This window comes from Ochotona curzoniae, unplaced genomic scaffold (assembly GCF_017591425.1).
Source record: "Ochotona curzoniae isolate NIBS_2020 unplaced genomic scaffold, NIBS_Ocur_1.0 scaffold_4683, whole genome shotgun sequence".
NCBI lineage: Eukaryota > Metazoa > Chordata > Mammalia > Lagomorpha > Ochotonidae > Ochotona > Ochotona curzoniae.
The window spans coordinates 25,771,199-25,796,143 of NW_024467121.1; the positions used below are offsets into that span (position 1 = coordinate 25,771,199).

General features: G+C 38.8%; 1 protein-coding gene across 3 annotated transcripts in view; it reads right to left on the minus strand.

The window, feature by feature from the left end:
• FMN2 (formin 2) overlaps positions 1-24,945 on the minus strand; it is a 285,407-nt gene that overhangs the window by 40,892 nt on the left and 219,570 nt on the right. The gene's annotated exons all lie outside the window — the stretch shown is intronic.

The window sequence follows — 24,945 nt, forward strand, 5'->3', positions numbered from 1 at the left end:
CAGACTCTCCCCTCCAAACCACCAGGTCTCAGTCCCCACACTTGCCAGCCAGTTGTGTAACCCCATCAATGGGAGTCACACAGGATTCATCCCTCATCTATACTCACATTGGCATTATCCAACAGAACTTTTAAATAACATTGAATATTAATGTATTTTTAGATTTGAAATTGTTGTTTTAAAATAATGTCATCTAGAACAACATAGTAAAACAGACACAGATAAAGGTATGTCTATTAGGAGTGTACTTCAAAAATAGTATAGGAGGGATTATGTCAGTAAAGGAATCCATGAAGCCCAGTCTACTACAAACTGATGGCTGCTAAAGTTGGGCAAGAGATAGATATGCAGAGAATCGCTCCAATGTTTTATTTGCCATAGCACATTTTCTCCATTTTTCAGGATATCTGTATTTTTTTAATTGCAAATGCATAAGATTAGTAGAAGTAGTAATGGTTAAGAGCATCTTTTAAAGACATGCTAGAAATATATTTAAGATGATAGAATATTACATGACAGACTTGTACTAGATACTGTTTTTGACTATGTTGTATAGAGAATAAACATAGACAGTTTTGATTTCTCCATTTGAAAAGGCGCCACACCACAAACTATTTTAAATTCTTTTAAAATTATCATTTCTACGTCAATTCTCAATTTGAGAATTATTCACATAAAGAATGACTCAAAACTTGGGTTTTGCCACAAATAAAATAGGTGCTGGTAATTATCCCGAAATAGCAATTTCTTGCCACAGCTATGATCTCTATGGAGAAGCCTCTCTGCAAATGAAATAGTTTTTTCAGCATTACATTGTCAGTCTCTGCTAGTAGCTATTTCCCATGTGTGAAGAGGATTCTTTGCTGAGACAAACATGATATAAAACCTCACACCACAGCCCAACCATTTTTGTCATACCTATTCTCATCAGTTCACCTCATTCAATTCACCAACAGTCATATACTAATTTATTCCAGGCACCATATGTGGTGAGCAAGGATAAAGAATGAAATTTCTATTTAATCATTTTTGTAGGGAAAAAGAAATTAAATCAGAAAAAAATAACAAGAAGTCTAAGTCATAGAATTCCTCAGGATACAGAACAAGTTGGTTTGCTTTGCCCCAGACTGATGAGATGACAGCTACTCATGGGTGCTGCCATACTTAGGTCGCCATCTCAATAGTTTCTCCACAATTTACTGCCAAAAAGATAATCATTTCAGCAGCATGTATAGAAAATAAGCATCTTTGATCATTTATTCTTTAGTTGCCTATACCATACTAATGTTTTTAAAATCATATATTTGAAAGGCAGAAAGAATGATGAAGAGAAAGACGGTTTTGAATGAGTAAGGATAAAGCTGAAAGGCAGGAACAGAATTTGTGTCTCCAACATGGATGGAAGCAACCAAAAATTTAAGTCATAATCCAACAACTGGTAAGGTGTACATTAACAGCAGCTGGAATTGGGGGCAGACTTGAGACTCAGAGTCATACCTGTATGGGCTATGGGTACCCCAATGGCATCTTAATTGTTGTGCCAAGGGCCTATTCCTGACTCATATCTAAAACAATATGATCAGGTGTGTCAGAAACCTCCCTGGTTAAGGAATCATTAGCCAACAACTAAGCAAATACCTCCTAAAAGAGGTAAATTCATTTAATACAACTTCATCTTCTTCCCATCACAAATATAGCTTTATTTATTAAGAAAGCTGATATTATAATGCAGATCTGGGTTGTCCCCCTCATGTCCCATCGCATTGCCAAACTCCCTTCTCTCTAGAGCTAAGGCCAACACACCTTGTAGCCAGTGTTTCTCCTCTCTGGCTCAGTTGCCAGTGTGGCAGTGCAGGCGATTTGAGACCCTACTAGGTTTGCTTTAGGGGTGGGGGTACAGTGTGGAGTGGAGCAATGAGAAGGTTCTTATGAAATTGTTTCTTATGAACCCATCTATGCCCATTTTGGTTTAACCATTCATATCTGATCCAGTCCAGGTAGAATGACATGTTTTCGTTCCTCTCTGGTTCTTCTGTAATTTCTCCTCTTAGTTTTTCCTCTCAATATGACTGTGTTTTTGGCGTATAGCAGAAAATTCACATACTAAATCGGAGTGCATGCACAAAAGGAGATTTTCTTGTCTCTGCCTGAACTAAGTTAATACAGGCAACCTTAATATACAGCATCTCAGTGTTAAAGATGAGGCCAAGGGAGCATACCAGTTTAAATGAACTGCCAAGGATCATTATCATAAATCTTCCCTTGCTTTTTGTGTTTTTATTGTGCAATGTTGGGTTTTGTAACACTATTCTGCAGAACAAACTAAAATCTCAAGAGAAAGATCTATTTTCAGTTAGAGCCTTGCACAAGGAACTGCAATTTTTGGAATCCTAAATCATCTTCATTTCCACCCCCCACAGGAACTTACACCAACTGTGACAAATTTTATTACTTCAATAAGGAGGAATAAATCTCTTTCATTCATTATTAAAAGGCATTTGTAGGATCTTCCATGCCATCGAAAAAGCATAAAGAATATTCTTTTGCCAATCATTCTGCTTCAGGCAATGGAAAAATAAAAGGAATTCAGGGTAGCAGAAGCATAAACAGGTATTTTTTGTCTCTTAAAACGAAGAATTGTGGTATTTACACTTACAGGGTAATTGTGATCTCAAAGCAGCCAATTGCTCTCAGGAAAAAAGGTAATTCAACAAAATCAATTCCTATAAAAGTTGAAAAAAAAAACTTGAAAATGCCAAGAGATTCCCAGGCACTGATTGGCACTGTGGAGACAAGGGAGGTAGAAACCAAGAAAAGCTCCTAGAACTGGGGACTAAGCAATAATACCTTCAAAAATGTTAACATTTTTTTTTTTTTTGGCCACTTTGTACCTTGTACTTTAGATTGCTTTCTTAATTGGCCTACATCTTTTCCACGCTCCGATTCCTAGAATCTTTCATAAAAACCTCATTTTGCTTATTTACATAATTTTTCAACACTGCAATGTTTTTTTTCCAAACATCTTACCCTTATAACTACCCCTTTATCTCTGAGGGAGCCGAAAGGTTCACCTCTTAATCAACACTAATTTCTCAACCTACATGGTCTTTATCTCACATTTAGGAAATCGGAATTTCCTGAATTCTGGGATAGGCTCCTTTGCCATTCCACTGGCTGGAGTGTTGCACAGGTTTTTGGAAGTCATGTAATTGCCAAAGTTATACTTGAGCCAATCTGAGGAAAAATCTCCTACTGTAAGATTGTCTTTTATTTTTAAAGATGTATTTTTTTTTATTTGAAAGGCAGATTTACAGAGAGATGGAGAAACAGATTGTCCACCCACTGGTTCACTCCTCAAACACTACAACAACCGGAGCTAAGCCAATCTAAAACCAGGATCCAGGAGCTTCTTCTACATTGGTGCAGGTGATTCAAGGACCCCAAACCACCCTCTGCTTTTTCACAGGCCATAAGCAGGGAGCTGGAGGAGGAAAAGAATGTCTAGGAAACAAACTGGCACTCATATGGAATGCTGGCATCATAGGCAGAGGGTTGGCCTGTTGTGACCATGTTGGTTCCCAGGATTGTCCTTTCCAAAGAGCTGATTCAAATGAAAATAATGCAAGTATCACATAGACAATAGATGTAGCAACTACCATGAAGTTGTACTGATACTTTGCACAGGGGAAATAAGATTTCCAAAACGTTAACAAGCAATGAAAGAGTCCTAGAGGAACTCTTTGGTGGCATGGGAAAAGATGTCCTTATTTCCTATGGTGGAAGGATAGAAACTGAGCAATGAAAACAGGACCCAAGAGAGTTTCAGAAACCAAGATGCATTTAAACACCCAAGGAGGTCTGCTAAACTAAAGTTAGAAATGAACTTCAGAAATCTGGAATTCTGAAACAAAATATGGAAATATCTGGGTGGTCACCTCCACAGATTCCCAAAGCCCTAATAAGTTTATAGAAGTCATATACTCTTCCCTAATAAGAGCCAACACTTCCCTTGTATCAGATGATGCTGCAAAACACAATAAAAAGCATACAAGCAAATAAATGAATCAGAAAGAAAAAGAAATGCCCCCTCCAATGATGCATAAGCTTTTCTCTCAACTTTCAGGACAATGATGATATTCAGCAAAATCTAGATAAATTATTCCTAGTCCTATTAAGTAAAAAGAGATTACAGACCAAGAAGGTACATGTGCTAGCAGCATATAGTTGAGGAATTCAACAAGTAGTTCTGTTACAGACATGGAATAAATAATGGTCAGTACATGGCAAAACAGACATGTTGGAACTGTCCTGGCAGTTGAGAGAAGAGACACATGTACACGCCTACATGTTATGGGAGTCCAGAAAACTGAGAAGTGGATTACTCTAGGAGAGATTACAGAGGTCTCAACACTTACCAAGGCCTTCAAGAATGAATCGGTAAAAAGATCAATATTGCTGAGCAGAGCAATTGGAACTTTTCCGTAGGCCAAGGATGTTGGGAAGAAGAAGTCAGATAGCTATGATCATCAAAATTCAGTGGGATAATGGGGGCCCTAAAGTGACAGTGGTCAAATGATGAACATCAGTGAGCAGAAGTCTGGCAAAAACAATGACCACAATAAGAGACAAAATCAGGGCCTGGCGGTGTGGCCTAGCCGCTAAACTCTTCACCTTAAACACGCAGGAATCCCTTATGGGCGCCGGTTCTAATCCCCGTGGCCCCGCTTCCCATCCAGCTCCCTGCTTGTGGCCTGGGAAAGCAGTTGAGGACGGCCCAAAGCTTTGGACCCTGCACCCGTGTAGGATACCCGGAAGAAGTCCCTGGCTCCTGGCTTCAGACCGGTACAGCACCGGCTGTTGTGCTCACTTGGGGAGTGAATCATCTGATGGAAGGTGTTCCTCTCTGTCTCTCCTCCTCTCTGTATATCCGACTTTCCAATAAATAAATAAATCTTAAAAAAAAAATAGGAGATAAAATCAAGGGGGTTTGACTTGTCAGTAGTTGTGGAGAAGGTTAACAGAGCATGCCATCTACAGGAGCAAATGAGTTCATTATAAACAGCAGAGAGGGGTGAGTGCCTGTTCTATCGGTTAACATAACCATGCCCCATACCGGAATGCCTGGATTCAATTCCCTGGTCTAAAACCCAATTCCAGGATTTGCCAGAACAGACCCTGACAGGCAGCACCAATTGCTCAAGTAGTTATGATCATGTTGCCCAGCCCAGTCCAGTCTTGCTTATTATAAGAATCTGGGAAACCTGGGAACTGTGTATGGCTGTCTCACTGACTGTCAACAAGAAAAGAAAAGGAATAAAGAAAGAATATTTCAGGAGTCTTGGATTTGTTTCTCTTATTATTGCATCGGGCATAACATGATAACAGTAAGACTAATACAATAATGGCTGAAGAAGCTGAATTCAGGAAGCAAAACACTGCAAAGTAGATTCTTATGGGGGTTGGGGATACTTCTCCCATATTGGAAGAAAGAAGAGAAGACAGGTGTTTGCAGAAATTTCATATGTAGAAAGAGGAAAGGCTTTCATTCTGTTTAGTCTTAACTCTATGGAGTGGGGGTGTGAGCAGGGAACCTGGAGCAGAGAAGGAAAGAGGGCCGGAATGTGAGGAGATAAACTGAATACTTGAAACAAAGAATCTTCTTGGAAGAATGTATCTGATCATGTTTGTGTGCCAATGTGAAGTTGCTTTGAGGACAGGAACATACATTAATAAGCTGCAGCTCCTGTTGCCACTATCACATTTTTTGCTCTTATTAATCTCTCAACAAATGTTTACTGGATTCTACCAAATCATCAATTTCTTCTAACTGAACACATTTCAGGTGTGTCATGCTGAACACTTTCCTTAGACACTAAGGTGTCTAAGATGTTCATAATATTTGCAATATTACTCATAATATTACTTATAATTTACTCATACAAGAGTAAATTATAAGAACTTCATACCATGACAATAATTATGTATATATACTTGTAAGACGGGTTTCCCGGGTAAGAGATGCTCTTTACTTCAACAACCAATCAAAACTATTTTTCCAATGAAGATGATTTTTGTCACTGCTGTACAAATCCTGCTGCACTCCATCAATGCTAATGCTGTTTGTCAGGGACAAGATGAACTTACCTCTGATAAAAACAGCTAGATTTTACACAAGCCTTAAAAAATCTTTACTAACTGCTTGTGAGCTGCACATTTGGATGGAAGTGCTGATGTGGAGTCAAAATAACAGACTTCAGGGTTAGTATAGTAATGCAGCAGTGAAGCCTTCTCTTAGGATATTCACTTCTCCTAGCAACATGTGTTGGTCAACTCCTGGCTGATCTGCCCTTGTCATACAACTCCTGCTAATGTAATGGAAGGCAGTGGGCGATGGCTCAGGTACCTGGATTCTTACCAATCACATAGGAGACCCAGATGGAATTCCTGGCTTGTGGCATTTGCCTCATCCAGACCTGACTGCTGATGGCATTTGGGGGAGTGAACCAGTTGATAAAATCTTTCTTTCTTTTTCTCCCTGCAGCCCTGACTTTCTGATAAATACATACACCGTAACTCTTTAAAAAATAATTTCTATGAGTTTACCAATGCTATTTTGTTACTTCTGTTTGCTTGAAGTTTCGCCAATTTAGAGACAACAATTATATACATACATGCAAATAATATAAATATATATATCACATTTATATGTTGCTATATAACTTATAAGGTATTTTACTATTTATTGCTTTCTTCTTCCTCACAGCATTATTGGATAGCAAGTAGGAAGGGCAAGAACATGATAAGGAGACTATTATTTGGAAGAATTAAATAGAAGCAAAACATCCCTACAAACACCCTCATTTCATTGATTTTGGCTTCAGATTTTCCCAATTCAGTCTGATGATTGCGCAATAGAGTACAACTCGCATAACATTCAACTTTTAAAGAGAACTGAGTTCCCATTCTTGGCGCTGTGTTACCATGCTTCTTGAAACTGAAGTAATTTAACACAAGTAAAATTCTCCCATTCTTTTTCCGTAAAGAGAGCAAAATGAATTACCCTTCCCACTCCTTATAAGAATGCTGAGAATAGGCTGGCAAAGCCCTCGCCTTCTCGTCTGAGATACAGATGTCTCAATGGAAGAGATACATTTTTTGATTTGTAGCAAAGCCCTTTCACAGGTACTAGTGACTCATTACAACCAAGTCCACAAATATCTAAATGTTACCATGAGGCAAATTCAGAAATGTGATTCTGGAAAAAGAAAATAATAATAACCAAATAATATTTGGCATTTTAAAAATGTACTCTTGGTGCTTGCATAAATCTGTGCTCTACTAGCCCGACAACATTTGTAAGATATTCCTGGCATGTAGAAAACTGCATAGCATTGATACACTGAGTGGAATACCTTTTTTTATAAGAGTTAAGTGAGCACCTTCATGGCAGTTGAGTTAGAAAACAAACACTACTGCAGAAATATTTGTGAGCTAATTACATTGTTTGCAACCTAACATTTTGAAGACACAAACCCAATTGGTAACTCAGGAGAAAATCATGCCATTTTTAGTTCATATGAAAAAAGTAAACTCCCTGTGAGTGGTGAACATCAAAAGACAAAATATGCCATTCAGAAGATGCCATTCTGTGATAATAGATGTCACTGAATGATTTTGATAACCATTTGATAGTCTTACATCCAAGCATTCCTCTGTTTTTTTTCCAATCATCTGTTCCTCTCTTCTTCTCCAGAGGAAATTATGTGCTCCTCCCAATAAAATGCAAGTCAGGGTTTTCTTAACAATTCCTAAGGAGACCAAAGCAGCATTCTTCGAGGCTAAGTTAGAAGAGCTGAACTGCAACAACGTTCCATGGAGGGCTGGCTAATTATTTTCTCTAGCCCTTAAAATAATTCTACAAGGAAGCGCTCCAGTTCTTGTGCTATTGCTATGAGACTCCAATCCACCACGGTTGGGTCACAAGCATGGCCATCTTTTGAAATACAAGCCTCACACCATTTCTGTTTCTTGTAGCATGTCCTTGGTGTTCGTCTGTTGGGTCATACCCCAAATGGCCACGTGGCTATGACTGGTCAACGCTGAAGCTGGGAGCAAGGAATTTCATCGATTTTCCTGCATGGCTGGTTCAAACCCAAGAACTGGGGCCACCTTCTGCTTATTTTTTGTGCCCTTTCGCAAGGATCTGCATTAGAAGTGGAGTATTGTGATATAAACCAGCACTGATATGGGGTGCCAGAATTGCTGGTAGAGGCTTACCCAACTATGCCATAACTCTGGCCCCTAATAACTTTATATGTAGGGTTTGCAGATTCCTTTGCATTTAGTGAGAGGGAAATATGTATGTCTCCACCTCTTTCTCCAAAAGGCTTGTTTGCTAACTTTTCTTTAAAAAGCATGGCTTTCACCAGATATACAATCCTACCTACAATACCGCTCACTCTTAACATTCACCTATTTCTTACCTTCCCAATTTCAAGGGAATCAAGAAAGGGAGGCACTCCAGCCTTGTTCTCCAATGCCGATTCCAACCCAGATTTCCTCATTATTCCACCACGCCTTATTTTTTATGAAGTTCCCAACATCACTTATGCTTACTCAAATCCTTCTGTGATTCTAATTTTTTCTCAGTCACCAGTAATTACACCATAACTTTTTCATGCTTTGGGACTACACCCCCCTGCTATCCTTCTCCAAATCTGCAAGAAGTAGTTTAAAATTTCCATATCATTATTTTCTTAAGACTACTGCAATACAGCTTCTGATTCAATATCTTAAAGTGGACCAAAATTTAAATAATTTTTATAAAGGCGCATGCTGTCTTTTCACTGCTAACCTAAGTGAATATTTTGTCTTATTGACACACAGTAGTTACCCTAAAGGATTTCTGCAACATTTAGTTCACCTCGACTTCTGTATACAGGTCCTTAGGCTCTGGGATTGCTTTTACCCCCACCTCATTCCCGTCTGCCCCCAACAGATTCCCCATATATCATTGCAACAGTATAGTCCTTCGTAAACTGTCATAAGTACATCATTTTGCTACTTAAGTGTATCATGACATTGTAGGTATGGATAATGGCAGAGTCTCCAGCACCCTATTGTCAAGGTAAATTTTAAAATTTCATTGGGAATCCATCTTGATTTGGAAGTAGAATTGCATACTGTATTGTATCTTCACATCTCAATATGAACTTCTCTATTACACAGTTAATATACATCCCCTTAAATGAAAAGCCATAAAACAAATCAACAACAGGGAAAAAATAGGAAATTTACAACACGACGACGCTAAATAACATGCTACTTAATGGCCAATGTGTCATTGAAGAAATGAAAGAGAAAATAAAAAACCTACTTGAGGCAAATTTTAGACTTTCTCACACACCTCATCTATGAGGGTAACCTGATCAACTGTTGCACTTTTTGACCTCAGCCTTTACACTCAGGACATACGAAGCTCAATTACCTACTAAACCATAGTCCTGAGAATCAAACTTGAACACTGACCCAAACACAGAACATTTCTGCATTGTTGTTTACACATATCTCAAACTTCTAACCTTAATTCTTTAACCAGTGATAATTTTAACTAACTCTAGGGCAGAAGCACAAGAGACTATGAACAGGGACCATGAGTGCGTGCGTGTGAGTGTGTGCATGTATGTATACACAGACACACACTAACAAGTAAATTGAAAAATATTATATTTGGGAGCATAATGTGTGCTTTCACACCAATAATAGTGAAAAAAAATGCAGATCAAAGACACAGACTGCTAATAAGAACATGGACATATCCTAAAAGAAACTGTTAGAAAATAATGCCAAAATGTCTTCAGCATTCAAAGAGAAAATATAAAATAATATTTTTTGAATATTTATAAATTTAAAATATGACTTAACCAGATATTCTATATTATATGTTCCCTGGACAGCCTCCCTAATGAAATTTGTGTTTTGTTTTAATACAAAAAGTGAGAAGAAAAGGGAGCAAAATAAATACAACAAAAATGAGCTAAATACCATCTACTACAAGTTCATAGATAATATCCAAACTGATAACCAGTGCAACAGTAATACACTAAGAAACATAGACGATGACAAACAGCTATTTAACACTGAAATTGGAATAAGGCACAGAAGGTTTCGCTTCCCAATGTAAGTCCTGTGGTACTGATTTTTCCAAGTATGTCTATACTTGGAACTGTGAGAAACATAAAAGCTAATGAAAGGAAAATGAGATGGACACACAAGGCCGATGTGTAGAAAAAGCTAAGAATTACAAAGGCTTGGGACACCTTGAAAATTAACTTGATATTGTATTTACAGCTCATTATTTAGAGGAAGACAAATGAGTCAGTGAAAAACTAAGTAACAGAAATAGAAATGAATGTTAATATTCTGTGTCTATGATACTTGCAAAATGTCTCCTCACTTTAAACCCCTTAAAATTTCTTAATATTTTCTTCTAAATTTAAGTTTCCATTTTAACATTTATGCCTTCAATCCTTTTAGTATTTATTGGCTAATGGTATGAGGTAAACATCTAGAAATCTAGCCTTGTTTCTGGATGCCAAAAATTCCGAAAACTAGATCTATTTTTAGTTTCTTGAAATCTAAAAAGCTAGATCTACTTTGGCAGACATTATTATCTATAAGTTGATTATGTTCCTCTGAATTTTAAAATCTTGCTTTGATGATTTCAAATGGCTTCAATTCTGCTACTACTCTACCAACTTTTCAAAATGCTCGGTTTTACTGAGAAAGGAATTTTAAACTTTTACAGGTATCTAAAATGAACCATGAGCAGACAAATGTATTTTTGAATGAAATTAATACATTACCCAAAGAAAAGAAGAAGAATCTTTTAACATCTTTATTTTTACAACAACCAGCTATAAAGCTTCTAATTTTTTACTTATTTTTATCACCTGTAAGACAAATTATTCCTTCTTTTCTTTGATTCTTTTTCCTCTTTCTTCCCAAATACCCACAGAGCTTGTGCCTCGGCCAGGCCACAGCCAAGATCCAGAAATTTAATCTTAATCTTCCCTGGGGGTAACAGAAACCCAATGACTTCAGTCATTGCTGCTCTCTCCCAAGTTCTGCAGCAATGGGAAGTGGAGACAGTGTGTGAGGTGGTTATCGAGCCCAGGCAGTCTGATATTCCCCAAAAGCCCATCCCAACTATTTCATCTTATCTCACTCTACTATTATACCTACCCTTTATCTCACTGGATTTACCCTGCATCAAATGGTAATTCTTATTATACTGAAATGAGCTACCAGCTTTCAGATTTTCACATGTAGTTTGCTTTTTCCAAATTACTTTTCAGGTGCTGGTGCTATGGTGCAGGGTTAAACTGCTGTTGCAGCACCAGCAACCTTATGAGCCCCAGTTCAAGTCCTGGTTACTTCACTTCCAATCCAGTGTCCTACTAATGTGCCTGGAAAAGTGGTACAAGATGGTCCAAGGGGGTGGGTCCCCTGTCACCCACACGGGAAGGAGACTCAAATGGATTTGCTGGCTCCAGGGCTTGGCCTGGGTAAGTCCTGGCAATGGGGTACACCTGGGGTTTTCTGGAAGAGCAATCTCTTTCTTCCATCTCTAGAACTCTTTCACATAAATAAAAAAGTATTTTAAAATAGTTTTTTAAAGTATCAAAACAACACCAAATTACTTATGGTTGCCAGTTTTATAAGCATTTTATTATAAAAATTACTCAAATACGATTTTGCTCACGTTACATGCATTTTGACTAAAAAACACTACCGTAAGGGAAAAATCTCATCATCTAATTCAGTTTAATATTTAACCACTTTAGGGTCAGTATCTCAATAAAGACAATGATCCCTATTTAGTACTTTGTTACATGTTATACTTATTATTTGGGTATGTCTCTTAAAAATTATGATACAGGATAACTGATGGAGCTAAACAAATACTATAATGCTGAATAACTATATATGTATATGATTTTCAGATGGCAGTAAAAAAAAATCCAGGTGTTTATAGTTAAGGAATTGAAGCACTGTTATGCACTATCCATTAAAACACAATTTCATATATTGCAGTGTTATGTAAAACAAGCACTTTTAACAATGTAACAATGTAAAATATTCTATGCAAATATACACTGTAAAATAGATAAGTTGTTTTTAAAGTGAAGTTAAAATTCCCTCAACTTATATTCTCAGATTATGTTTTAGCCACATAAATAGAAGAGGCGATAAAACATAAGTCTGAAATAAAACATAGAGGTTTGGAACATCATCCTCCTCTGGTATGCTCCAGGCTTTCTTCCGGGACACTCAAGCATATAAAAGGTTGAAGATGCTCAAATTCATTATGTGAAACAGAATGGTAGTGCATATAACCTGCACATAACTTCCTATATACTTCTGGTCTACTGAAGATCACTTATAACACCTAACACAATATAAATAATTGTTATGCTGTATTGTTTAGGGAATAGTAACAGGGAACAACATGAGTGACTGCTCAGAATTAATATAAATATATTTTTTGAATATTTTCCATATGTGGCTGTTTACATTTGCAGATGTGGAGCCCACAGATACATAAAACACTCAGTAAATGTTACCTCAATTTATCATCATTATCCAACCAGGAACTTACGAGATGTGAATAACAGAAAAAAGAAAAAGTTGCATGAGTTTTGAAACTAACAAGAGGTAAGTGTTATACATAAGAATGGGAATTATGCATCTCTACTTTTGAATAAGAGATGGACTCCCACTGAAACTGCTAAATATATCGTGACACTAAAATGCTGGACTTTATACCATTCTATATCGACAATGTCAAGATACACTTAAATAACAGAATGATGGACTGTGACTGTTGTTGAGGGAATAAACTATTGTTACAATATAGGGGAATACAGTGGAGGTTGGGAGGGTCAAAGCAGAAATTTCCTTACCTAGGGAGCTGCATCATGAAAACTAAGGAGTTAAAAACATACAGGTCAATCAATAAGTTTATGGTTCTCTTCCAAATCATAACTTTGGACAATTTGAAAAACTTCAGGAGAAGCAAAAATTTGCTTCTTTTTGGTTATACTCAGCATCTTGATTCATAAGAGTATTAAAGTATTTTGTATTTTTTTTTTACAAATCTCTATAAAGTTCTTTAAACCAAAAGCTATGTCAAGTAAATACACAAATATTGAACTATACTTTTAAACGTCATTGAAGGATTGAAGAGAAAAATCAATATTGAAAAGTAAAGTCGGGCACGGCGCGGTGGTGCAAGTGGTTAAGGTCCTCGCCTTACATGCCCCGGGATCCCATGTGGGCGCTGGTTCTAATCCCAGCAGCCCAGCTTCCCATCCAGCTCCCTGCCTGTGGCCTGGGAAAGCAGTTGAGGACGGCCCAAAGCTTTGGGACCCTGCACCCACGTGGGAGACCCGGAAGAGGCTCCTGGCTTCGGATCGGCATAGTATCGGCCCGTTGCGCTCACTTGGGGAGTGAATCATCGGATGGAGGATCTTCTTCTCTGTCTCTCCTCTCTGTATATCCGCCTTTCCAATAAAAAAATAATCAAAATAAATCTTTAAAAAAAGAAAACCAAAGTCTAACTTTCAGGTTTTAAAAGAAAAAAAGGTGGGTATGATGTTCTACTGAATATTCAAACACTGGGATGATAGCTAACTGAAGATCTTCTTATGTCCTCTGATTTTCTAGTTCCTATCTATTGAAATTAATTTCTAATTTTAGCCGTCCCTATTAACCATGTTCAGATCTTTCACTCCACGCTCTTTCTGGCAGGTTGTTGGCCTCCTGATCAGAATCTTCTGTTCTACTTTTTCATGCCTTTCTAGATCAACTTTGCAAACCATGTCAAACACTGCATCTTTAACCAAGTAACTCTGACCAAACCAAGTAACTCTGACCGACTTAATGACTTCTTCCCAGAAACACTTGTGATATATTGTGTGATAATATTGATAACAATGGAAATACTACAAACAACAACTAAAAAGAAGCTTACTAATTATTTTAGGAGGATATATTTTCTTAACATTAAAAATGACTTCCAGTCACTTAGGGAACTGTTTTAGCAGTTCAAACGCTATATAGTAGAGACAATTTTCTGGAAGCAGCATGCCAAAACCTGTATCTGTTCACACTAATCTAGGATTCTGTGTGCCACTAACAACCTTTCTCTTTCAAAAAGCAGTATGGATGCAAAATTTCATGCTAGATGATTATCAGAGGGATTCAAATATATTTTCTTTGCAAATATGCTAGTGCTTTCCCTTAAAAGACTCTGACCAGGAATGAACTGTACCCTTGCTTGGGTCAGGAGATGAGGAGGCAGGAGAGCAACAGTGGAAATCCTTGGACCTCTGAAGGAAATTGTTGGTTGAAAAGCAGAAAAAATATATATACTATTTGGGGGGGGGGGCGGTGAAACTTGTGGAGATTTCTCACTTTCTGCATATTTACTGAACAAATTAAAGACAATAGTTACATGATCACACTGAATTCCCGGGACAAATGAGGGAAACTAGGACCCCCACAATTAGTAGTTTGCTATAAACCTGCAGGGCGTTGCTCTGCCCAACTTCAAGGGTGCACGTATCTGTCTTATTACTTCACACCTCCAACTCTTGTTGTAAGTTTGTGAGTTTAATGTAGCTGTGCGTCCTGCTGGCCTATTTCTATGGTCCTATTATCTTTCAAAACAAATGGAAAGCAACTCAGTCTAAAAACATGATTTAAGCTACTTTTAAATATAACCAGGTAAGAGCAGACCTCCCCAAATGAGAATATGTAAATGTTTTATGTTAACATTTTCACCATGAAAACATTCATCCTATTCAAGTCACTCAATATTGATCAAATTATGTTTTCAGCATGGGTATATCTGTATTCCAGGAACTGCCACCATGAATGACTACTGTTTAATGTTCCACAAACAAGTAGTGGCATCCTGAAAGGGCACTGGAGGCTGCTCCTCTTCGCATTCAGCTCCTTGCTTGTGGCCTGGGAAAGCAGTGGAAGATGGCCCAAGGCCTTGGGACTCTGCACCTACGTGGAGTTTGGGAAGATGCTCCTGGCTTCGGATCAGCTCAGATGAGGCTGATGTGGCCATGGGGAGTAAATAAGTGGATGGCAGATCTTTCTCTGTAAATCTGCCTTTCCAATTAAAAGAAGTAAGTCTTAGAAGGAAAAACAAAAAAACCCTAGATTTGAAGACTATTCTTCTAATCGCCCCCACAGATCCGCAAAAGGTACTAAGGTTTTTTTTGGTTCCTTATCTTTACTAAACTTGACTCACTGCTATCCCAGACTGTGAAGTCAGTAAGCTCCCCGAGTTCATGTAATCTCTCCAAGAATCAGTTAGTTTCACACTTTTACGTATTTTCATTAGCTACAGAAAATATTCAGATGTGAGGTGTATGTGGTAGGCCATTAGGAAAAGCATCGAAAAGCAAGAATGTCAACAAGTTGTATTGTGCTTACTGTATATCAGGCACTGATTTAGTACTGTCCTAATGTGTAAAAAGAGAAAATTAAGGTATAGTCTTAATACTAACAAACAAACAAAAACAAACTAAAATAGAAAACAACAAAAGCAGGAAGGAGAGCAAACCCAGGAGTTTGTTTTCTTGGACCTGGGTCTTCACAGAGTAGCACACACTTTGCCACAGAGGCCTGGGACTGTCCCATCCTCACTTCTGCCCCTCTGCATTTCTTCCTTTACCTTGGACTTTTGAGGACCAGAAGAAATGTGTTCTGGGGTATAATGTGAAATGTGTACATAGACAAAATCACAGAGAACCACTTCACTTTTCTTATGCTTTCATTGCACCCAGAGTAATCGTTCCTTCAAGGATAATCTTAGTTTACATTTATTTAACTGGTGTTTTGGAAAATCTACTACATAAAAAAACATGTTATGATAATCTCTATTATTAATTTGTCCCTTTCTAATTTGTGTTTTTAGTGTATAATTTAGCATATCTTTTCTTTCTATCACATGTGTTTCAAAAACACTGATTAGAATTCCAAGTAAAAAATAGGGTGATTCAGTTCATTTTTCTTGCTTCTAGGAGTTGTGACCTTTGTCCATTTGGAGAAAAGTGTGGCTTCATAGACATTTTAGTGCAGGCAGAGCCTAAACATATTTTTAAATACTGTGATGGAAAAATTCTCACTTCTATACAACAGGAAAAGTTTGTTTTGACAGCACAACTTTTTAAAAGGAAAGATTGTTTGATGCATTTTCCTTAAAATTACCTATCAAAACTGGAAGGACACACCTAAAACTCTGAGAAGCAAACAGACATGAACATCCTGCTATCCTGCACCAAGCCCAACAGAGAAATGTCAGGTCAGACCACCACTTCAGACCAGGCTTCTCAGAACAGCCAGCAAATCCTCAAAGGCTATCAGAAAAATCTGATATTGTTGCCAGAAAATGGATATTTACTGAGAGAGAGAGACAGAGAGAAAGGGACAGAGAGAGAAAGAGAGAGAGAGAGAGAGAGAGAGAGAATGCAAGCACAGAAGAAAAATCCATCTGTTGCAGAAAAATTGCTGTACCCAAAATTTACCACATGGCCTCAAGGTAAAATGTATGAAATACAGCCTTCCACCATTTATTCGAGGATGCCTTACTGGGATGGGCTTCCTGGCAGAATCTGAAGTAGTTAACTAAGAAATCCAAATTGGGAAATAACAAACTCCAACTGTGTTTTACTTTATCAATATTGTTAAGGGAATGATGTCATTGTTTGGGGGTTTTGCAAAGATATTCCATGTCACTTCAGTTTTAATACCAGGCTGGAGCCTGCAATGTCTGCCAGCATAAGCCAGATAAACACAGACCTGTAGTCTTTCTATTCATCTCCGGATAGTTACTCAGAAAGATTCTGGAAAATATGCCTATTATGAACTAAACATTTCACTTTTCATTTTATCCATGTGCCAGAAGTCCATTCCTTGGATAAACACTTTACAAACTGACACTTTAAAAGTCACTAAACATGATAAAGTATGTGTGCATCAGGTCAGGACTGATTAAATATTTTCACTCCCATGACGAATGAATGGTTGCACACTATACGAAACCACTGGGACTGACATTCCTTTCTCCCTCTCCTTTTTTCTTTTTATCTTTATTTTGCACGAAAGATTAATTTACCATTTCAACTCATTAGTTATGTAATCTTGGCTCTGGTAAAATCCCACTCATGCAACATCACATGCAGGAATAGTATTTAGTTTTTAAAATGTGTGATTTCCAGTTCTTTCACAAATGTGCTTTCTCCCATTACCATTTCTTGCCTTGTATTTCTGGTTGTTTCCAATCACCATTACTATAGTTGAAGTGAAACAGGAGAGAGAAGGGAATCTCATGGTATATTCTCCCCAGAATATAAAGATATGGATCATGTGAGATAAGTCATTAATCTATCAAATATTCATCAGACCATCATGCCAAGACACAGTACTACTTTAGTAGTTCTTAAGGATGGCTGTGCTAATTCCTTCTCCACCAAATTCACTATCGTCTCTTTGTATGGTCAGAGGATTAGTTGCACTTAATCTTTCCAGCTCCCTTTAGGTCCCCAAGGCGTGGGAATACAGTGAGTCTGAAACATTTTGAAATAAAAATCTTTATGTAAAAGATTTCCGTAGCATTTATTTTCTATCACAAATACAAACATCTTTGAAGCCAATGTTTTAATCTGTAGGAAAAACCATAAATTTCCTAGTAAAGCATCGTTTTAAAATGGCAGGGGTTGTATAGCCACATTATTCACAGAGGAAAATGGCAATTGTATGCCTTTCTTGACGTGATTTCCCTGTTAGGAATGTCAAGTGTTAAGTTATCTGATGTAATAGCTGAAGCAAATCAAAATTTATGAGTACTCATTTCAATAAGCTTTATTTACGCCAGAATTAAAGCAACAGAAAAGTAGACAATGCAGTGTTTCTAAAATCTGTTCAACATATTTTTAAAAAGTCAATTTTACAGAAAAATACAGTTTCTCATATGGAATTTAAAGACATTGATGAAAAAAAACTCAAAGAAAAGTTTGAATTTAGTCGTAATTTGTATGCTAATAAAGACCTCAGTGAGTGGTGACATTAAGCCAGACTTTTAACTTCTAATCTCATGAATTTTTGACATAGAGGGAGGAATGTCCATTTGCTACGAAAATCCAAAGATTTCACATTTCCTTTTCTGTGAGTTGACATAGCCACTAAGTAATATTTCATGGGAAAAGAAAAACAATCAGATTTGGGCTAGCGATACTTTTTTCAATTGAAGAAATCTGTATATGCTAATTAAAATAAGGGAAGAAGCTGAAATAAACACACACAATGGGATGCAGCCAACCTCAACAACGTTCTGCCAAAATTCATCTTCTAATACACTACGATAACTTGATTGGCCCAAAGAAATCATCTGAAGATGACAATACACTCACACTATTTGCATTTGGATTTTGGGTATGGTCAGATTTGTCTGCCCGACTGCCTTGCTTTCTGGAAAAACTGAATAGTGGCACCATAATATTTATCAGAAATATATGTACTTTTGTTCATGTGAAATAGCAGCTCAAAATTCCACATTCAATATTAATAACAACATGATTTAAAAAGCACAATCAGTATTTTAAAGTTTTATGCTAAAAAGTGGAAATGAAAAAAAAAATTCTGTCTTGCTTTTAAAAAACATACTAACTATACCTGGTGCAATGGCTCAACGTCTAAATCCTCACCTTGAAAGCACGGGTCTCCCATGTGGGTGTCATTTTGTGTCCTGTCTGCTTTTCTCCAGCTCCCTGCCTATGGCCTAGAAAAGGAACAGTGGAGGGGCCAAAGCCTTAGGACCCTGCACCCGCATGGGAGACCTGGAAGAAGCTCCTCGCTCCTGGCTTCAGATCGGCTGAGCTCCAGCCACTGCGGCTGTTGCAGCCCTTTGGAATAGTGAACCAGTAGATGAAAGATCTTTCCCTTTATCTCACATTCTCTCAATAAATCCGAACTGCCTTTCCACTAAATGAAAATAAAGGAATCTTTTAAAAAATACTAACATATTCTTTTGAATATTTATAAGTAACTGCAAAATTGTAGAAGAATCTGAAAGACACATCACTTTGGAAAATAATTCTAAGTATTTTCTTGATAAAAATTCAACTTATCCATTCTAAATGGATTAAGAGCCAAGTTTTTATGTACTAGAACATGAAGACAAATGAGTATAATTCTTTTTAAAACAAATGGAGTGTGTGTGCACGTGTACTTGTGCACATGTGTGTTCTGCATGCAGTTCCCAAGACATGTTCACATCAATACGCTCTCCTAGTAAGGCTTTATTATACACACTTCAAGAAGCTTGCAGTTGATCCAATTGCATTTTTGGAGGAGCAGTGTGAAGTTAAGAGAAAGTGCCAGGGCTTTGGTTTTCACAGAACTGATGCTGCCTTCTTCCACAGTAATGGTACAGGTCAAATGGGATACTAAAAGGCCTCAAAAGGCTGGGAATTTCTCTTTGGTACTCAGAAACCTGATCAGTCACCGTATGATCACCCACAGGCCCTGCAGGCCCCGGATAGCCTGCCTCAGCCATCGCAACGACTTTTATACAAATAATCACTTCCAAAAAGTAAAGAATACCAATCTGTCCCCAGTCTGTTACCAGGTCACTTGCCACAGAGTGTAAAGTAAACAAAACCACACTGAGTTATAAAGCATCCCTGAGATAAAAATAGAAGCTCACCAGGAAAATCCTCTGGTTAGGGAACTTTGAATATAGTCATATAACTCAAACTTTCTTGCGTGTTTTCTGCCTCAAAGGAAAAGAAGTAACAGAAGACTGGGAAATGAAGATCGACTTTATGGGCATTTAAACAGGCAGGTCTAGTACACTTTGTTTATATACTATTTTAAACCCAGAATAAATTCATCAAAAATAGACATAAAGGAGAGAATGAGAACATCCACAATGAAAATAACAGGAGGTTTTGGAAGACTGAGAAAATGCATGCTTGCGTATATATTCTCAGCTTTTCTGTCCCCGAGGGCCTGACTAAGCAAGCTGGAATACTAGTCAAATATATTTGTATATGTGCATATGTACAAATGTATGTGTGTGTGTGTGAGAGAGAGAGAGGGAGAGAGAGAGAGAGAGAACTATGGTACACAGGTAAAGGGATTTATTGGGTCAGTACAAACACAAAGTGGAGCAAAATCTAAGACTAGGTATTTCTATCTAAAAAAATTATTTATGAAGTAAGAGTATATTTGGTGACTCACTATTGGGAGTGGGTGGTATATGTGATACGAATGTCTCACAACTGAGAATGGGACCTGGGACTCCAGCATCGCTGCGAGCCAGCCAGACTGTCTGGTCCCAGCAATCTAGGGAGAAATGCCTCTGCCTATTTACACAGTCCCAAAAGTAACAGGTAACCCAACAGATGCTACCATGCTCGTTTATATGTAGTTATTACATACCTGTAATTCAGGAGCAAATGTGGCTTTATGTTAAAGCCCGGCTTCCTACGAGTGTAATAATAGCTTATTATGCAGCCAGATGTTGCAGAGGGGTGGTGCTCAGCCCTCAGCATAAGTTAGGATGAAGTCTTAGGTAGCTTGGGGAATGTTTGCAAGTCTGTCCCACATCCTGATCTGATACTCAGGAGTGGTCACAGCCAAATAGGATTATATACAGCCTTCCCAGTCTCCAAGGAAGATTACTTGCAGAAGTCTCCTTCCAGATTATCATCTTCCTTTACTCTGTTATTTTGCTTCTTGGTGTTATAACCAAGGGAACTATGAGATCCCTCTCAAGTAGTCTCCACCAAGTCCTCCACTGCTTTCAACAATGCTCTACAGTGTTGAACTCTTCTTGCTCTGCTCCAAATAAAATCAGGCCCCTTGGGAAGAACTGTAGACTTTTAGGTAGAAATTCAATGTACTGCCCAAGATCTAAATCCAGGGGAAGGTGTTGTGGCACAGCTGACTAGGCTGGCAGTGGGATGCCACATTCAATGTTATAATGAAGATAAGAGTCCTGGCCACTCTGTTTCTGATCCAGCTTCCTGGTAATACACCTGTAAGCCAGTAGATAATGGCCCAAGTACTTGTATCCTCCTCTGTCAGAATCTTAAATGGAGTTCTTGGCTCCTGATTTTGTCCTGGCCAAGTTCCAGTTGCCGTGGGCATTTGAGCAATGAACCAACTGATGGAAATCTTTCTCCCTCTCTTGTCACTCTAACTTTGAAGTCAATCAGTCAATCAATAAGCCATAAAATAAAACAACTAAATCCAAAGCAGGACTGTGCTTCTCTTCTTCTACAGTAACATTTCTGCAAGGGCAGATCAGGTATCCCTGGACCTCCATGACTTTCAACTTGTGGGACACAACCTGTGCATGCCATTGAGTGATGGCGCTGAAGCTGCTCAGTCTGTGGTATTTTGGGTGGAGGTCCCAACCTCCAAGCAGGGGCTGGAGAAGGGCCTGGGTCCTACCTGCACCCTGAGTCTAGAGTCTAGAACAGAGCTTTTGCAGTAGCTTGAGGTGCAAAGGATGTGCATGTATTCAGGCTGAAGAGCCAAGGAAAAATCACAATCTCAATTTGTCACCAATGAAGAGAGGCAGCCCCTGGCTCCTGACTAGAGCTCCTGAGTTCATATATATTTTTTGTTACTGCTATTTATTTTTATTGGAAAGACATATTAAGTTGGAGTTGCAGCAAAAGTTTTAGCTCCTGTGCCAGAGATTTGCACTGGTCTTATTGAAAGTTAGTAGAATTTCTTGAAAGAATGACTCTACTACTATATGGCCTTAGAAAAATTTCCAAAAATATTAAATGTCTGTCTCATACAATTATCTTTAGTTCCATACTGTTTCCTAGAAAGAATTCATTATGTAAATCAGTCTTCCAAACATAGATATTTTGCAAATGTAAAGGAGATTTCAAAAAACCTTTCACAGAGTAGGTGCTCTACATATATATTTAATTTGTTTTATTTAGTTATAATGAAGTGATTGTTAAATTACATTTGTGGGTACAATTCCTCTTTTTCATAGCTAAGAACAAAAGTTGAGAATAAATTCTTGGGAGTCACAGTTCCAAGTAGTTTGGTGCAGGAACCAACAAACAACATGATGCCAAACTATGTCTCAGAATTATGCCCATGCACCCAGCACAGTGAGAAACACAGATTCATAATATGAGCCCATATATGAATGTTTTCTATTTATACCAATAGATTTCTTATAATAAAATTATAATAAAGATGAAAATGCAACAATTAACTTTGTTGATCACTAAGTATTTATTAAGCATGTGCTATGAATCATCTCACTATATTCTCCCAAAATATAGGTACTAATTTCCTATAAAATGATAGTGTTACGAGTGACATTTGGGTAAAGGCATAAAACCATCACATTTGTGGGACAGAACTGACTCAAAAAGCCAGGAAGCCAAGGGTTTTTACACTGCCTTCCCACACTGAATTGCTCTTTCTTATTGTCCACGTTACATAGGATTGGTAAGACCATCACAAAAAAGTTTATTTCTTTGGGAGAAATGTCCAGAGTTTCACATGACCTGTTATTTTTCATTTCTATGTATTTTATTTGAAAAGCAGAGCTACACAGAGAGAAATTCTCCATCTACTAGTTTACCACGCAAATGGCTGTGACAGCTGAGGCTGAGCCAGACCAGACATGATGCCACAAAACCCCCATCCTGGTTTCCCAAATAGGTGGCAATGGACTATGATGTGCTGCCCTCACAGATGCATTAGCAGAGAGCAGGGTGGTAGCATAGCAGCTAGAACTCAAAGACACTCTGATACAGGATTGTGTTACAGCAAGTGATGATCTGACCCATTGTGGGGCAATGCGGATCCCCTTCTTTTTACTTTTGAGTTTCAGAGTTGCTTAATTTCAGAAGATGGCTGTTTCATGAGCAGCTTTTTCATCAGTCAGTATTTACTTGAAATTGCTTTTTACTATAGCTTAAGATCTTAATTTCATTTTATCTTTTCATAGAAATTGGAGAGCTCTGTTTATCAATTTGTCCAGGACAACATTTCATTTCTACATAAGAACAAAATATGGCCTATCTGTCCATAAAATTTAAGGAATCTTGCTTAATGAAGTATAGGCAAATGCTCTCCATTGGGAGTGGGAAACCAAGAGGGAGGTAACCACTATTTTCTATTCCCTTATTATGCACTCTCCAGGTGGTTCTGGAGTTTAACTTGACAGATTTAGCACCCAGTGCCAGCTTCTGCCAGCTGATGCTGTGGCAAAGCCCAACCAACCCTCACCCACTCTAACATTTGCTTGCACCAGTCAGAACAGTCAGCCCAACCTGACTGGTTCGTATGAGGTATTGTAACCCTGCCTGGTCTGGTCTGCTCCCATCCCAACTCACGCTCTCCAGTGGGAGTGGTTGTCTAGCAGGGGAGCCAACATTCCCCGTGCCGGCTTTGTGCCCTCCCTCCCTGATTCTCACGTGTGCTGTTCGGGTGCTGCGGCTACATCTGGTACCTTCCCCCTCACCTTGGCATTCCGTAATGTGCACTGGTTTGTGTCACAACCAAACCTGTCCCAACCCACACTCTGTTCTGGTGCTCGGTTTCACCAGCGGGTGACGGCAACTGGTTCAGTCTGATCTGTCCCTGACCTATGCCAAATGTATGCGGTGGGTATCTTTCTCTGGCTTAGTCTGGGTCGCGCCTCATCGTGGTTCTTGCGCTCATCTACAAAGACCGTGTCCTGACAGAGGAATTTCCCAAGCTCCTCCATCAGAACCTCTCCCTATGCCAGATCTTGCACATATTGGTGGGTACATGGGCCAGCGCTCCTTGCTGGCCTTCAATCCATCCTTATTCTTATTGTTGGATGTTGGATTACTACTCCCATTGGAGACCACAAAAACCAGGACAGGGTTAGGGGTGACTAGACAGAACAGCACTCATCAGTATGTGTGTGGGCTGGATAATAGGGCCTGTTGGGTTGAACTAGGTTTCAATGCCCATTGACACAAAAGAGCTGAATGGATGTGGGACAGACTGAACAAGTCTGCTGTATATACTGGCATACATGGGAACCAGGGTAGGCAGCAGGCATGGTAGAGGTTATGGGGAGTCGCCCCAACCAGGCTGCAGCTCCCACTGGTTTGTGTGAGGGCTGGGTATGAAGTGGAAAGGATCAGGCTGGACTGTAACACCCATTGGATTGCGTAGAAGACAGGTCTGGAAACAGGACTGACCCAGCAATTTCAACCAGCAGCATGTGCATAGGCTGATTGGGGCGACAGACTGTGCTGGACCCTGTACTGGCTGGCACTTACTCAAATGAATGGGGTCTGGGATCACCTCAGACAAAGTTTCTTGGGGAATCCCTCCAACTGAACTGCTGATTTCAGAACCCCAACCATGAGGAGATTATGTCAGCCAATGGATTCTGACTAGATTTCATCATGCTTGGAATGGCAAGACTGGCAGCAATTCAGAACTGTTGAACTATCAAAACTGCCTGAGCAGGACCCTTGGAGTGTGCCTCACATCCAGGACCTGGGATGGGCGGAAGGTTGGCTGGGGCTTCTCCCTTTGTTTCTCCCCTGACCCCAGATGCAGGCAAGAAAGAATGATGATATTAGTGTGGAAAAAAAATAAAGTATACGCAACTGGAAACTTAAAAGTAGTGGTGAGTTTTGTGGCATAGAAAGTTAAGATATTCTTAGGGGTCACTCACCTCCCCACCCCACTTGTCTGCTCCACTTCTGATCCAGCTTCCTGTTAATGCATTTGGGGAACAGGAGATGATGGCTCGAGTATTGGAGGCCCTGTCACCACAAGGAAGACCAGAACGCAGTTCTTTGCTGTCGACTTCCATCTGGGCCAGACCTAACT